Genomic DNA, 16,342 nt, shown 5'->3' with positions numbered 1-16,342 from the left:
CAGTTATATATATACACCTAGGGCAAGTTAAATATGCGGGTAAGGTGGCGGGCTTGAGTACAGAAGTCTCTGTCAGGGATTGTTCCCTTTGTACTCGCCGCGCGTGTCAGCGTGTGTGCTCAGTTAGCAGCCGGAGATCTGTGGTGATTCTCCGTTGCAATACTGTGCCTTCACAATCAGGGGGTATATTCCCACTAGTACACTGCGTGTGCTAGCATGTTTATTCACGCTGCCTGCAGCTAGTACTCGCTCTCTTATCCCGCTACCTCTAACCACAATACATTGAGTAATTTTTTTTTTTTTTTATTACAGTTAATAAAGCAAACACTGGTACAAACAAACAAACAGTTTACAGCGATCTGCCAATGCGCATTTCGCTCTCTATAAGCTTTGTCAAGGCTTAGTATAGGTGACACCTATACTAAGCCTTGACAAAGCTTATAGAGAGCGAAATGCGCATTGGCAGATCGCTGTAAACTGTTTGTTTGTTTGTACCAGTGTTTGCTTTATTAACTGTAAAAAAAAAAAAAATTACTCAATGTATTGTGGTTAGAGGTAGCGGGATAAGAGAGCGAGTACTAGCTGCAGGCAGCGTGAATAAACACGCTAGCACACGCAGTGTACTAGTGGGAATATACCCCCTGATTGTGAAGGCACAGTATTGCAACGGAGAATCACCACAGATCTCCGGCTGCTAACTGAGCACACACGCTGACACGCGCGGTGAGTACAAAGGGAACAATCCCTGACAGAGACTTCTGTACTCAAGCCCGCCACCTTACCCGCATATTTAACTTGCCCTAGATGTATATATATATATATAACTGAGAATTGGGTATGAAGATACACACGGACGCACCCTAAATATCCACGTGTATACTACTGCCATAACTAAATAACAGTGCCTGCTTCATGATACCAGAGCATATGCTATCTTAAGCCACTCAATTGCAGACACCCAGAACTGGCTATATCAGTACAAATCAGTGTTTGGAAGCTGCGTGTTTTTGAGTGGCCTAATATCTATAAAAATGCATGAGTAGTATGTCAAACCGCCTGCAGTATGAATAAACGGGAATCCCTCTGCACACTACAGTAAATTACTCCACCCGTTATTGCGGTAATTTAACGCACAGAGAAAGCCAGCACTAACTAACTAAGCTTGCTTCTGTGGCCGCAATATCTCTGATGGAATAGGAGACAACATTACCATGATTAAATACTGTATTTGAGTGAGATGCAGAGCGTATACGCAGATACACGCAATTAACACTGCGGGAACACTCCCAAACGGTGGGATTATTGGATTATACTTACTACTTTATCTGTCTTATCAGCTAGCCTGCAGATGCATTTATAATAGATGACATACTGTGAATGTGCATAATCAGGCATCCCACATTGTCGATATATGCATCAAAGCATAACCACTAAACAGTGCTTGCTATAAGGTGCAATAATATAGGTGGACCAAAGCCATAATAGCGCAATATTTAAAACCAGCTATACCAGCACAATCAATGTTTTAAAGTCACATATATATGAAAGCACACCTTATGGTCTGATACAGATACCCTGCATGCACATTGGCAATGCTATCTCCACATCAGTAGCGGAAACTATAGTATTAAACCGTCATAGCGGTAATTATATATTCATACAGACTCAGCAGGCACACATGTACTGTAGCCCGTTTCTGTAGCCGCAATATTCTTGACGGGGAAATAAATAGCAGTGTTCTCATGAATTGCATAGTAGCTAGTGTTACAAGTGTAGAATAATTACTTCTGAAGGCAACAGTGTCCTTTAGCAACAACAATAGTTGCGAATACATATAAACCCACACATTCAGTGAATATATACCCCTGACCACACTAGTACTCACTGGTACAATACCACTGATAGTTATCACCAAACTATCAGAGCAAACCTGATTAAAACAACAGTTTACAGATTTTAATCTTCTTATTTTTCTTTTCTTATCTATATTCATTACTTTATTTTAATACTTCGCTATCAATATCCCTGCCACAGGGACTCGTTATACCAGGTCACCAGACAATTAATAAAATTGACCAAATGGAATAATAAATGATGGCCTTTTACCTTTAATTGCATACCAATAAAGAACATGTACTAATTTTTATGTCCCATGGGACAATGTGGATGAGGAGTGCATCCCAGTGAAAACTGATTTCTTTCCTTCTTTTTCTGAACAATTCTTATTTCTTATTTGTGATACTAGTTTGCGTTGATTGTCATTACAAGGGGCGCCTCGAGGGTACTCCTGTGTGGCGTTTTCCCTTCCAACATTTCGCATATTAATTGATTCTCAAAAACTGAGATTACGTTTATTAATCTCTCCATAAGAGTGCCCCCATTACTCTCAAGGGTGCACCTCCACCACAATAAATTTCAGGAGAAGAGAATCCCTTCTCACATTGAACAGATTGGTGGACCAATATCAACCTATTTCATATCTTGTACAGCTTATAACAAATAAGCCTCACCTGTGCACCGGTCAACTCCCTCATCCCCCTCACCCTTATATGCTAGATTATTGGGAGGGTCTGGAGAAGACCCAGCGGCCTTGGTGCATGTTGGCACAAATGACAAAGTCTGTGGTAGATGGGATGTCCCCAAAAAAGACTTTAGGGATCTAGGGAATAAACTTAAGGCGGGGACATCTAAGGTAATAATTGCCTGTGCCACGAGCTAGCCCAGGGAGACAGTGTGAGATTAGGGAGGTTAACGTGTGTCTCAAAGACTGGTGCAGGAGAAAAGGATTTGAATTCCTAGAAAACTGGGCGGACTTCTCGATCAGGAGCCATCTCTTGCCGCGACGGATAGCACCTGAACGAGGAGGGGTGCTAGGGGGTACAATGGTGGGAAGGCTTGAGGAGATTTTAAACTAGGAGTGTGGGGGGAGATATAGTAAGAAACCTTAAACCAATAAATGCGTGTAGAATAGAGGGCAAAGATAGCTACATTGTGGAGGAAGCAAGGAGAAGGGAGGAAAAAGGGAACATGGTATACGAAAAGTGTATGAGAGACACACAACCAATATTGTCCATGATACAGATTTATCGTTTCAGGAACCTTCTGCAACTGGAACAGATAACATGACAAGGGCAAAGGAAAGACTGGATCTGAAATGCTTTTATCTGAATGCTAGGAGTTTAACTGGTAAAATGAGGACTAGAGACCCTAGTTTTGGAGGAAGATTTTGATCTCATAGGTATTACTGAAAATTGGTGGGATGAATCAAATAAGTGGGAAGCTAACATAGAAGGTTATAGTCTGTTTAGAAACACTTTAGGTAGTAAGGGAGGTGGGGTTTGTTTATATGTTAAACAATCCTTATAACCATACATAAGGGAAGACAAACAAGAGCACAATGGATTCAGTAGAATCAGTATGGGTAGAAATCACAGGTAATATTAAAGGGGCTAAAAAACTTATAGTAGGAACATTTTATAAACCACCCAACATAAATAAGGAGGAGGAAAAAGAATTTGTGCTACAAGTGGGAAAAGGGTCCAGCTTAGGGGACATTATTATTATGGGTGACTTAATAATAATAATAATAATAATAATAATAATAATAATAATAATAATATTTATATAGCACTTTTCTCCCAATAGGACTCAAAGTGCTTTACCATTGTCTTTACAGCTCAAAATACAAAACAAGCTTAGGAGTAGATAACCGTAAAGTGCTTGAGCTAATAGGTATGTTTTTAGTCTATTTTTAAAGGATTCTACAGTGGGGGCATCTCGCACTGTGCAAGGAAGAGAGTTCCATAGAGTTGGAGCAACAACGTTGAAAGCTCGACCCCCAGATTAATTCAGGGAAATTCTGGGTACTGTTAGTAGTCCTTCTTCAACGAATTGTAGTAATCTAGTAGGACAGTAAGTAATCAGCAGCTGCTGCAGGTACCTTGGGCCTTGGTCATGTAGGTCTTTGAAAGAGAGTAAGCCAATCTTGAAAACTTTAACTATCAAGAAATAAAATGGAAGGATAGGTCAACTAGTACTATAACCACTATTTGTATCAATGTATTGAAAGTCCAACCAAAAACAAAAATATCCTGGCTCTCTTGATAAACAACAACGGGAACCATAAGGGAGACATTGAGGAACAGTGATCACAGTATGATCGCATTTTATTTAGATTTAAACAAAGACAATTACATTGGCGCAACTAGGTCCTTAAATTTCAGAAAAGCAAACTTTGGTAAGTTTGAGGAGTCCTTTAAAGTATATGAATTGAGAAAAAAGGATGGTTGTGGAACAACACAAATAGGCGCTGTTGTGGGATGTAATGTGAAGCTGCTACTAAACAAGGGATTGAGGGTCCCTTAGAGAAAGACAAAAATACAGAAAAAATAGTAGCGCTAAACAATATTAAAATATTTAAATTTAATAAAAACAAATAGTACACAAACACATTAAAACAACATATGCACCAGCACCTGAAATTGATTAACTGCCTGCAATGAGGGGTCCATTCCTATTATACCGCCTAATTATCCGGAAAGGCAACAAAGTCTCCTTGTTATTGTGAAGGTGTAAATAGTTACCGCAGTGATAGTCCAAATGTGGATTATTCCGTTAGGATTGCATGTCAGCAGAGTCCATCAAATGGCAGTGAGGGGATTCCCCAAGGTTTCCATATGCGGTGACAAATGTGGAAAAAGCACTCCATTGGCAACTGGTTTGGATCCAATTCGGCAGGTTAGTAGCAGGTAGGTGGCTGGTGTGGTGCATGTGGCCACGGGGAACAGGGTGTTCGACTGGTACACGCACCCAACACTGCGAGCGGGGGGAGGATAGTCGCACCCATGGTAACGGCCAGCATTTCATCAGTGTTTCCATGGTAATCGGCCCATGACGTGGGTGCCAGGAGCGTTCAGCTGACTTCACCGGATGCCAGCTGCCCGATGCCACGCATATCTAAGGTTACCTGACAGTACAGCGTGAACTTTCCACATAATTCGGCGACCATCGAATGAGGTTGGTGTTTCCCACAGCCTGCAAATGGACGTTTATGTTCAACATCCATACACAGCCCGTGTGAACATATGCGGTATGCGAGGGAGGGGGGGATTTGGTGCGTACCAGCATTTGGTGGGAGGCATCTGGGGGACTTGCAAGTCTCCGAAATCACAGCCTTGTGAATCAACCAGAATAACCCCCTAGGTGTATGTATGGCAGATTAGCCTGGATGAGAAAAATACTACAGTTCCATCATACTAATATATGTCCTGGTTTGATTTGATCCCGAGATACAAAAATAAGGATCTTTCATGACCTACTATTAAAAAGTAACAGATTAATGTATCTGGAACTGTTCTAAGATTACTCATTTAACTCTGCTACGAGGTCAACATAAACAGAATCAGCAGATCACACTTAAGAAATTTATGAAATCCCATAGTGGTATCATTTAATTACAATAGAGTATTGTGTGCACTGCGCTATAAAATAAGAAGCTCAATAATAAATAGCGTATAAATGGAAGAAAAGAAATGAGCGCTATGACAATATGTAAGAGAAGAGAAAAAAAAATGATTGTAGTGATAAAGCCAAGAATAGGAGAAAAAGGAAAAAGCACCTGTAAATAAAAAGCCGGTAAAACAATGTTTACACTCTTAACCCCTTCCGTGGCAGTCCCGGAAATTTTCCGGGCCAAGCTGCGGTGCCGCAGCGGGCAGTCCCGGAAAATTTCCGGCCATGCCACAAATCTACAGGTGTGCGCCAGTGGTGCCTGCAGGTGTGCACCACTAGCGCATCACCTCAGCAGCGACCCTCACTAGGCCGCTCCGAGTCCCTCCCCACCTCCAGTGTTGTGCCCCCCCCCATACCTTCGCTCCGGCGATCGTTCGCCGGAGCTCCCCTGCCGCCGCCATTACTGTGGGAGAGATGGCGGCAGGCTCGGGGATGTTCGGCACAGCTTGGGGGGACTCAGATCGCTCGGGTGTTTAGGCGTCTGAGTCCTCCCGATCCTAGCCGAGCCTGCCGCCTGCTAGTGTGCTGCTATAACTGGCAGCGGCTGCAGCGGCAGGGGAGCTCCGCTGTAGATCACTGGAGCGGAGGGGCTGGGGGGTCACAGGAGGGGAGGGGAGCACTAGGACTCCTCTAACCCATCAGTGGATGTTTTTTCTGGGACAGGAAAAACCTGTCCTATTTAGGTACTCCTGCCCCAGAAAAACCCACCACTGAAGGGGTTAATAGAGTGTTTGAGATTGTCCGTGGGCTGTGCTGACCCTACCTCTCAGCCCCCGCACGTTAGAGGTAGGGTCAGCCCAGCCCACGGACAATCTCAAACACTCTATTAAGAGTGTAAACATTGTTTTACCGGCTTTTTATTTACAGGTGCTTTTTCCTTTTTCTCCTATTCTTGGCTTTATCACTACAATCATTTTTTCCTTTTCTCTTCTCTTACATATTGTCATAGCGCTCATTTCTTTTCTTCCATTTATCACTTAATTACATTTTTTTATTAAAGCTATCTAGGACAGAATAAAACTACACAGAACACGAGTACAGTGCATAACATTTTAATCTTTACTCTTTTATTCAACACGTTGTGCACATTTTGATTTTGTTTATATATCGCTGGCTTTCAGCAATTTTTAGAAGAACAACAATAAAAGTTTAATTTTAACATTTTGGTCTGTAACACTTTTTACATTTTGTCATTAATATATATATATATATATATATATATATATACATATATATATATATATACATATATACACACACACACACACACACACATACACTATCTCAATAAAAGCTGAATTTTAAAATAAGCGGTTGTCTGTAATGATTCCCTGTAAGATAAGTCCTCTAGCTATATAGTCCAGTGAGTGGCCCAAAGTATGAATTTTCTTCTGTTTTTTACAGCACATTTTATGTATGTAGAGGTTAAGGGAGTTATTCAATCAAGCGTCATGACTGTCGGGCTAGCCCACCAGCAGTGACCCAGTCCCATTCTCGGACGGCTCGACATCAGCTCGGCAGGTGGGATTCAATTCCCGGCCTTTCTCGGCAGAACGTGCCCAACTGCTTGTAAAGTTGGGCACGTTCTGCTGAGATCCCTGTTCAATGCTGTCGGGGAAGACAGCATTGAATAGGGCCCCGCAGCTATTTCCCCCGTTGGAAATAGTGGCAGTAGATTCAATACCCCCTTATGATTGTATCGGTTCTATATTGCCTTATGGAATAAAAGAATACCAAAGAAATTCCAAGGTATCCCCCACCCAATAAATAAGAAAATCCCTAATACTACACAAGAGAGTTTAAAAATATCTATCTAAAAAGGAGTTTAATCCACTATTTTCTTGGTTACCTAAATCTGGTCCATTAACATAATAGGTTGAGTACTAAAGTCCAGCAGTCTAGATCCCGACGATCAGAATCCAAACAAATTCTAGTAAGTATCTTGATCCAACACTAATGCAAACCATCTCACAGCCTGGCTATGACTAACTATCCTCTAATGCATAACCCTGACACTTACCTTTACAGCCCACCATAATAACAACATGTGCATGCTGTACCATTTTTTGAATTTTATTCATTTCAGTTTGCAAATAGCTGTGAATTTCCACCTGTATTCAGTTGGCTTAACCTATTAACACTGCCTCTATATATCAGTTTGAGAAAACAGTTGCCATCATTATTAGCACTTTTTGCATACAAACCACCCAATAAACTCATTTATATATAGCTGCAGGTTGACATCCAGGTGATTCGCTATAGCCTCACAAGAGCAGGGTGAACATGAGCAGAAGATACTACTTGTGCAAAACTCGGAAACAGGCCCTTAGTCACTAGAAAATATTACACATTATTTCAGTCTAGCCTGATCTTGAATGTGGCTTAAGAAACATCTCTAAAAGTTAATTATCCTGGTGTGAAACCAAAGTAAAACCACCTAGAATGAACCTCCAAGGCCAGGTCATATGACAGCACTAGTAGAGGCTTTGTACAGAAGTAAGTAGCACAGAAATATATTGGAGACAACAGAAAAACAATGTTCGTCCAGAAGTGTAAATGAAAGAAAAAAAAAAGTACAGTATATCTACACAAAGGAATATGCACATACTGTTGTAGCCACTCTCATCCATTCCTATAATAGGTAAAAGTGCAGACAACCACATAGGTTAGGGAAGGCTAAACAAGTACCAAAGTGTAGGCAGTGCTAAAAGCAGCCATCATCTGTAGTTTGTACAGTTTTCAGGCAGATGTCTGAGTAGGCAGCAATAAAAACATGAATTGGGGAATATTAAACAGCGATCAAGGGATACTATACATATTGCACATATAACTAGCTCTGAGATGTGTAACTTCATGCACTTTTTAGGAGCACAAAGCCAAGCAGAAAGCAGTCAAATCAGCCACAACTGGGTTTTATCCGTAGTGAAATGACATATACATGCATCCATCTACCTGTTCCGTAGCTCGGGAGTGTCCATAGTAATAAAGAGCCTAACAGCAAGGTGAATGTTGCACTGCAATTCTTGTGAACCTCTTACTCGTATGATACCTGCATAGCCTGAGAAATCAGTTTGAGAAATTTTCATACCTAAAGCCTGTAATATTTTATTTTAAAATATTACCTAACATTTTGGCAAATGGCTCCACAGTCACCGCTAAATCTTCTCAAATATGATCATTTTCTTCCTCAATACTTTGATAAAGGGAAGGGGAGGGTTGGAAATCTGTACAGGCTGGGCTACAGCACCTATGTAGGCCTCAATTGAGATAGTATGTTGATATAGGACAATCATTCTCGATGAGGGTGCTGCCAAAGACAATATATGATACAAATGACCAAAAGAACAGAAAATAAGGTCTTCTTGTTGGCGCACAGAAGTTGATAGAGAAATTTTAATTAAAATGTAATATTTTATTGTATATATTCAAATAAAAGAAAAACGGTCAAACAAGTGAAATATTTACATAATGTGTACAAACAAACAAACAAACAAACAATTGTGAGTTAAAAAACGTATCCTTGTGTCTTTATTGTGTCTTTTTAATCATGAATCATATGGAGTATCAGATCTTGTAATTAGTTCATCAGGGGATAAGGTATGTATTGACACCAGGTTGGCAATCTCATGGGAGTGGAATTGCTGCTGGTTATTACCTTAATAAGGATATTTGATTATTGGGAATCCCTCTTGGTAGCAGGGCAAGCACATCCCATGTATTCGCACAAGAAAGAATGTGCCAATATTGCCCGTTAGGCTATACAGTAAGTTTGTCTGTTATTCATTCATAGTTTTTTTTATTTTTGACCGCGCTCTGATTGGTAAGCTGCTCCAATTTAAAAGGTACTTATGGGGTTTGGTGCTTGGAGTGCTATGGATTAATCAAAAAAATAAAATTAAAAATATATATAAAAATAAATAAAATAAAAATAGAAATAAAAATATTTTTATTCCTATTTTTATTTTATTTATTTCTATTATTTATTTTTATATTTTTATTTTTTTATTTATCCCCCCCCCCCCCCCCGAATGTTATTCATTAATGTCACATATGAAGAACATCTGAGTTAGGTTAAGCATATGCTGACTAACAGGTTAATCCATACATAGATGTACAGAATCTAGTGGTTTTGGAGTTCCTAATAGTATCCACATACTGTAATCTGTTACAGTTACCCTATAACATTTCACCCCTGGTGTCAAAACATACCTTATCCCTGATAAACTAATTACAAGATTTGATACTCTATATGACTCATGATTAAAAAGGGGAAACGGTCATCTGTCAGACCAGACTTAGGTCGACAGTCATTAGGTCGACCCCGGAAGGTCGACTGTCTCCAAGGTTGACAGGGTTAAAGGTCGACATGGGCCAAGGTCGACATGGTTTTAGGTCGACAGTCATTAGGTCGACATGAGTTTTTCACTGTTTTTTTGTGCTGACAGGCGGTATTTCATGCCCTACCATCCACTAGGGCGTGGTGGGAGAATAAAATAGTGTGCCGAGCTGGTTCGACTCCAACTGTGTCGACATTCGTGTAAAAAAACAGTGAAAAACTCATGTCGACCTAATGACTGTCGACCTAAAACCATGTTGACCTTGGCCCATGTCAACCTTTAACCCTGTCAACCTTGGGGACAGTCGACCTTCCGGGGTCGACCTAATGACTGTAGACCTAAGTCTGTTCTGACAGATGTACCGCTTCCATTAAAAAGACACAATAAAGACACAAGAATACAGTTTTTAAAAAACACAATTGTTGAAATTTTAATTTAAATCAACTTCTGTGCGCCAACAAGAAGACATTCTTCTCTGTCCTATTTATTTTTCTCTTCCTCAATACTGCAATCTTGGCTATTGCAATCTCCTGCTAACTGAACTACCTGATGCTCAACTATCATCTTACAGCACATAGAGAGAAGGTAATACTAGAATAAAAGTTACCCAAGACCCTTCTTTTATCATGACTCATAATGTCGTCAGTATTACTCAAAATTTGTTCTTTTCTCCCTTGCAGGACTATGATCAGTTCCTACTTTACTTTAGCAGCAGATCTTTGTGTCCCAGGGCATATTTGGTTCCTCTAACAGTAGCCTGCTTTTAATCTATTCTGTACCAATGCCAACTCAAGCAGTTATAACAAGATATTGTCAAAATGTATGTACATACCTTGTCTAATTAGTGTGCTTGTCCATTTCTGACAAGTCCCTTGCTATAGGGTGGATAAAAAGGGATTTTTGTAAGAACTTACCGTTCTGATCCCTTTCTGGTGACACAGCTAACCATGGGATGTAGTCCGGTCCAGAGGAGCCAAGGAACCTATGCTATGACTTTAAGAGGCAGGCTTCTCCCCTGCTGCATCCCAGAAGACCTCTGTTCAACTCCAAGAGCCCACTAGGATACATTACTCAGCACAGCACATGAATACATTAATATGCACAATTCACATAAAAAATATAACATGAAACTTTAGCAGAACATGAACAGGTGTAAATACTTACTGAGCGTAAGGGAGGGAGCGTTGTTGCATCAGGATGGACTCAGAGAAAGGGATCTGACTGCTCACCCAAAATGAAGCGTCCTCCAACGCGAACAAATGGAAATGGTAGAATCTTGTACAGGTATGAACAGAGGACCAGGTGGCCACTCTGCATAACTGCTCCACTGAAGCCCCGTGACTCACAGCCCAGGAGGAAGCAACCGATCTCATGGTATGGGCATTAACCCTAGCCGGAACCGGTCTACCTACCTTTGTGTAGGTAAAGGAAATCACAACCTCAACCATCTAGCAATAATTTGTTTAGAGGCCGGCCACCCATGTACATCATGAAGAACTAATAAAGTGTCTGTCTTACGAAAAGGCTAAACTCTGTCATATATGCGTAAAGCACGAACCACATCTAACTGACAACCTGTCACTATTTCTAGCCACCTCAGGAGGACTAAACACTGGGAGAATCTCCTCGTTGAAATGAAAATCTGAGACCACTTTAGGACGTCCATAAAACGTCCCTATCGTCATGAAACATAAAAAATGGAAGCTTACGAGATAAGGCCCACAACTCTGAAACTCTCCTAGCCGAAACCATTGCCAGCAAGAAAACTAGCTTCCATGTGAGAAACTTGATATTCGAAGACCTCATTGGTTCAAACTGTGACTTTTGCAAAACCGAAAGTACCATTGCTAAGTCCCATCAGTTGACGACCAGGAGGCTTAATGCGCACCACCCCCTGCAAAAAGGTCTGCACCTCTAGAAGAGCCACTCTTTAATGAAAGAAAATAGATAAGGCCGATATCTGTACCTGTAAAGACTTAAGGCTCAGCCAAAAATCCATCCTGTAGGAAATCCAGGAGCCTAGCCAGTTGAAACCTCAAAGTGTGAACCTTCTGTCATTCACACCAATTGAAATATAACTTCCAACCTCTGATAGTTTGCTGAAGAAACTGGTTTCCTAGCCTTCAGCATAGTCTGAATGACTGCGTCTGAAAATCCCCATTTTTTTTTTTTAACAGGGTGGTTTCAAAAGTCAGGTCATCATAATTTATCCAAACTAGGTCATGATGTAAGAAGGGACCTTATCTTAGCAGATCCGGACACAATGGGAGTCACCACGGTGGTGCAATCGATAACTGAAGTGTGTCCAAATACCAAGCCCTCCTGGGCCAATCCGGTGCTACCAGAATGACCTGGATCTTCTGCTGCTTTATCTTTTTTGAGCACTCAATCAAACATGAGAAATGGAGGGTAGACATAAGCCAGTTTGAAAGGCACCGTCATGGCATCCACAGCCTACATAATCGGATCCCTGCTCCTGAAGCAAAACTGGGTAACTTGACAATTGTGTCGAGACACCATCAAGTCCACCTCTGGGAGCCCTCAGCAGTCTATCAACTCCTGAAACACCACCGGATGTAAAGACCACTCTCCCCTCCTGCAAGTCCGTTCTGCTGAGGAAGTCCACTTCCACATTCCGCATCCCTGGGACGATTATTGCAGACAGAGCCAGAACAAAAAGCTCAATCCATTTGAGAATCTGCAACACCTCCCGCATAACCATCCGACTGCAGGTGCCGCCCTGATGATTCACATATGCTAACGCTGTTGCATTGTCTGACTGATTTCTCACAGGAAAACCTGTCAAGACATCTTCTGCCTGTTGAAGTGCCCTCAGTATTGCTCTGATTCCAATAGGTTTATAGGAGGGATGACTCCAACCGAGACCAAAGTCCCTGAAGTCTGAGGTGTAAGGCTACCGCCCCCCACCCTCTGAGGCTTGCATCAGTGGTGACCACAATCCAGGACCACGTCTGCAAGGAGTGACCCATTTGAAGATTTTCCAAATCAATCCACCATTTAAGAGACTCTCTCGTCTCTTGTGACAAAATATTCTGTTCCCTCTTAAAAACCTTGGGATTCCCGTCTGACCAGCAACTCAATGTTCCATTGAAACAACCGTAAATGAAAAAAGGGAATACTGCAAGGTCTCGAATGTGGCCACCATCTTGCGCAATACTTTGAGACCCATCCAAAGCAATGGTCTGGGCGCCTGGAAGATTTACATCACCAATTGACAAATTCCCTTGGCCTTGTCCTCCAGAAGAAAAACTCGATGCAGATGTGTGTCGAGTATTACCCCCAGGAACTGCAGTCTCTACATTGGGGTCAAATGAGACTTCTTGAAGCTCAGAATCCATCCGCAATGCTGCAAAAATTGCACCCTGAGAAGTTCCTGTAGCAACTCCTGTGACTCCACCTTGAAAAGGAGGTCGTCTACATACTGTATGGAATAATCACTATTCCTTTCAGTCTGAGAGCTGCTGCCATAACCGCCATAATCTTGGTGAAAACTCTTAGGCCATTGCCAACCCAAAAGGAAGGACCTTGAATGGAAGATGGAAAAAATAGGAACGTGTAAATATGCCTGAATGCCTATGGAGGCCAGAAATTCTCCCAGCTCCATTCTCTGTAAAACAGGTCGCAGACTCTGCATTCTGAAGTGATCCACCCACAAATGCTTGTTTAGGAACTTCAGGTTTAGAATAGGCCTGAAAGAGCCATCTGGCTTGGGAACCAAAAAGAGGTTTGAGTAGAAGGGATACGGTCGTATTGTCGACCACACTTGGGTCGACAGGTATGTAGGTCAACATAGGACAAGGTCAACATGTGTTTAGGTCGACATGGTTTTTTTTATTGTTTTTTGAGCCGACAGGTGGTATTTCATGCCCTACCATCCACTAGGGCATGGTGGGAGAATAAAATAGTGTGCCAAGGGCAGCGAGGCACCGTGCCCGAAGCATTGCGAGCGAAACAAACGATGTGAGGGGCTGCGGTTGACTTCCAACTGTGTCCATGTCGACTGTGTCAACATTCGGGTAAAAAAACAGTAAAAAATCATGTCGACCTTCTGACATTACCCATGTCAACCTAACGCTATGTCTACCTAAACACATGTCGACCTTCCCATCTGTGGACCCAATGGTGTCGACCTAATGACTGTCGACCTTAGTGTGGTCGATAAAACGATCCACACCTGAGTAGAAAAACCTCTTTCGCCCCCCTGGAGGCACTGGAATCACCATGTTCTTAGGGAAATATGTCACTTCCCCCAAAAGGGCCTGTCTCATATGGGTTTCCTGTGGTAGAGTTGTAGGCAGAAATGTCTCGGAGGGTCTCCCTTGAGATTTATCCTGTACCCAAGGGTCCTACTTGGATTGCAATCAGCTGGTCCGAAACTGCAGGAGTCAACCCCCTCCACTCCGTCATGCCGAGAATTTATCTGGCAAGACACCAAAACGGGGCTTTGCAGATATTCCTCTGCCAGAGGCAAATTCAACTCTGCCAGATTGTCCGTCTCTCTCCCACCCCGAAACGAGAAAGGAAAGGAAGGACTAATGGCCATAAAATTTGAAGAACCTTATTTTGCCGCCGGTACAGGCATAAAAGTACTCTTTCCACCTGTAGCCTGTTTAATCAGGCACTGTCAGCCTCACAAGCCTTGAGTCATAATGCTCTTCTAGCAGCAACCATGGAAGCCGACACCTATGACGCCCACTTGTCCAGCTTCACATATATATTTGGCCGCACACTTCAATTTCTCAGCTAAAGCTCAAAGTCTGGCTGAAGTTCTGCACGCAATGCATCTGCCAAAACAATCATGGCTTTAGAGATCCAGGTTGAAGCAATCACTGGACGTAAAACAAACCCCACCCCTTCAAAGGTGGCTTTAAGGCACCCCTCTATCTTTTTATCAACCTGATCCTTAAATGCTGCTCCCTCTGTATGAGGAGAGCCGTAGCCTTGGACAGATGAGCCATGGGAGCGTCCACTATGGGAACTTTTCCCCACAAATTAATGTGATCCTGAGGCATGGGGTACAAAATATCAAATTTTATAGGCATTACAACCCTTTTATCTGGGGTTTCCACGCTACACTTATTAAAAATCAAACAAACAAACTGCAATCTGAAGGAAAGGTCACCCCAGACTTGCGCTCTCTCTTGAAAACACCCTCTGGATGAATCATGTTCACATCAGCAAGATCTAATGTCTGGCGAATAGCCATAATTAAGTCCTCCACTACAGGGGGTAGAGGAATTATCCTCCTTTGGCCCCCAAAGAATTTCCTCAGGAAATTCTCCATCTTTTGGTGCACTCCCCCTTCAGCAGCTTCCATTTGCCGATTCTTCCATCTCCTGGTGACTCCCCTTGAAAAGGATCACTTTTGAGTGCCTGGCTGCGCTAGGCTCCTGTAATTGGCATGTCCTCCCATGGAGTTAGCCAGTAGGCTCTGTAAAATGGTGGCGCCATAACGGGGGCCTGTCACCTAAGATCTTCCTCTAGCAGGGAGCAAGTGAATTGTCCCCCCCAGAGCCCAGGAGACCAAATCTTGTAATAACAAGGAGGTCTTAGCGCTGAGCTGGAAAAAAGCAATGCTCTCTCCCCAGCTCACAGGACCCTGACAGAAAACCGCTTCTGTCAGCCCCTGCAGTGCTAAAAAGCAGTGTAATTAGGTTTCTAAAGAAACCCTACACCAGTGGTCAGGAAACTCGGTCCTCATTATCCCACACAGTGCATGTTTTGCTGGTAACCCAGCAGGTGCACAGGTGTACTAATTACTCACTGACACATTTTATAAGGTCTGCAGGTGGAGTTAATTATTTAACTTGTGATTCTGTGAGGAGACCTGCAAAACGTGCACTGCGTGGGGTAATGAGGACCGCGTTCCCTGACCACTGCCCTACACTGAACCTGCAGCTAGCTATAATAAATTAATAAAATAAAAAATCCAAACCGACTCTAAACTGGCTGCAACACACAGCCCCATAGCATATGCACCCACTCCTCTGGGCATCTAAGGTCTTCTGGGATAGGGAGTAGCCTGCCTTTTGAAAACATAGCATAGGTACCTTAGCAGCTCTGGACCCGACTACATCTCATGGTCAGCTGTGAAACCAGAATGGATGATAGAGAAAATATAATGAGATGATGCAGTCTCTACAGTTTGATGTGATGATAAACAGTACTGATCTGATCCCATTTGGAAAAAATTAGAATGCCAATAGAGAGCCTGGCCCTGTCACCCAACATTGTGACCGAATGGATGCAAATTCTCACCATTTTAATGCATTATCTAAAATACATATCAATAAAAAGGAGGCTGTTGAAGCAGCAAAGAGGCATCCACTGCATATTAATAACCATGTTTATAAGCACATAGGCTTGTAATGTTTTTGAATGTGTAGCATAACTTCAATATATCTATCCCTATAAACATACAGCTATAGGCAAGAGTTTTAAGCCCCGTTTAACAAGGGGTGACTGCAGTCCTG

At 42.3% G+C, this 16,342-nt stretch overlaps 1 protein-coding gene across 1 annotated transcript in view; it reads right to left on the bottom strand.

The window, feature by feature from the left end:
- The window catches only part of PFKL (phosphofructokinase, liver type), a 160,604-nt gene that overhangs the window by 131,439 nt on the left and 12,823 nt on the right, over positions 1-16,342 (bottom strand). The gene's annotated exons all lie outside the window — the stretch shown is intronic.

Source organism: Crinia signifera, chromosome 7 (assembly GCF_055691185.1).
Source record: "Crinia signifera chromosome 7, ASM5569118v1, whole genome shotgun sequence".
Classification (NCBI taxonomy): Eukaryota; Metazoa; Chordata; class Amphibia; order Anura; family Myobatrachidae; genus Crinia; species Crinia signifera.
The sequence above is the reverse complement of the archived record's forward strand: the minus strand, read 5'-3'. Positions and strand labels throughout refer to the sequence as shown.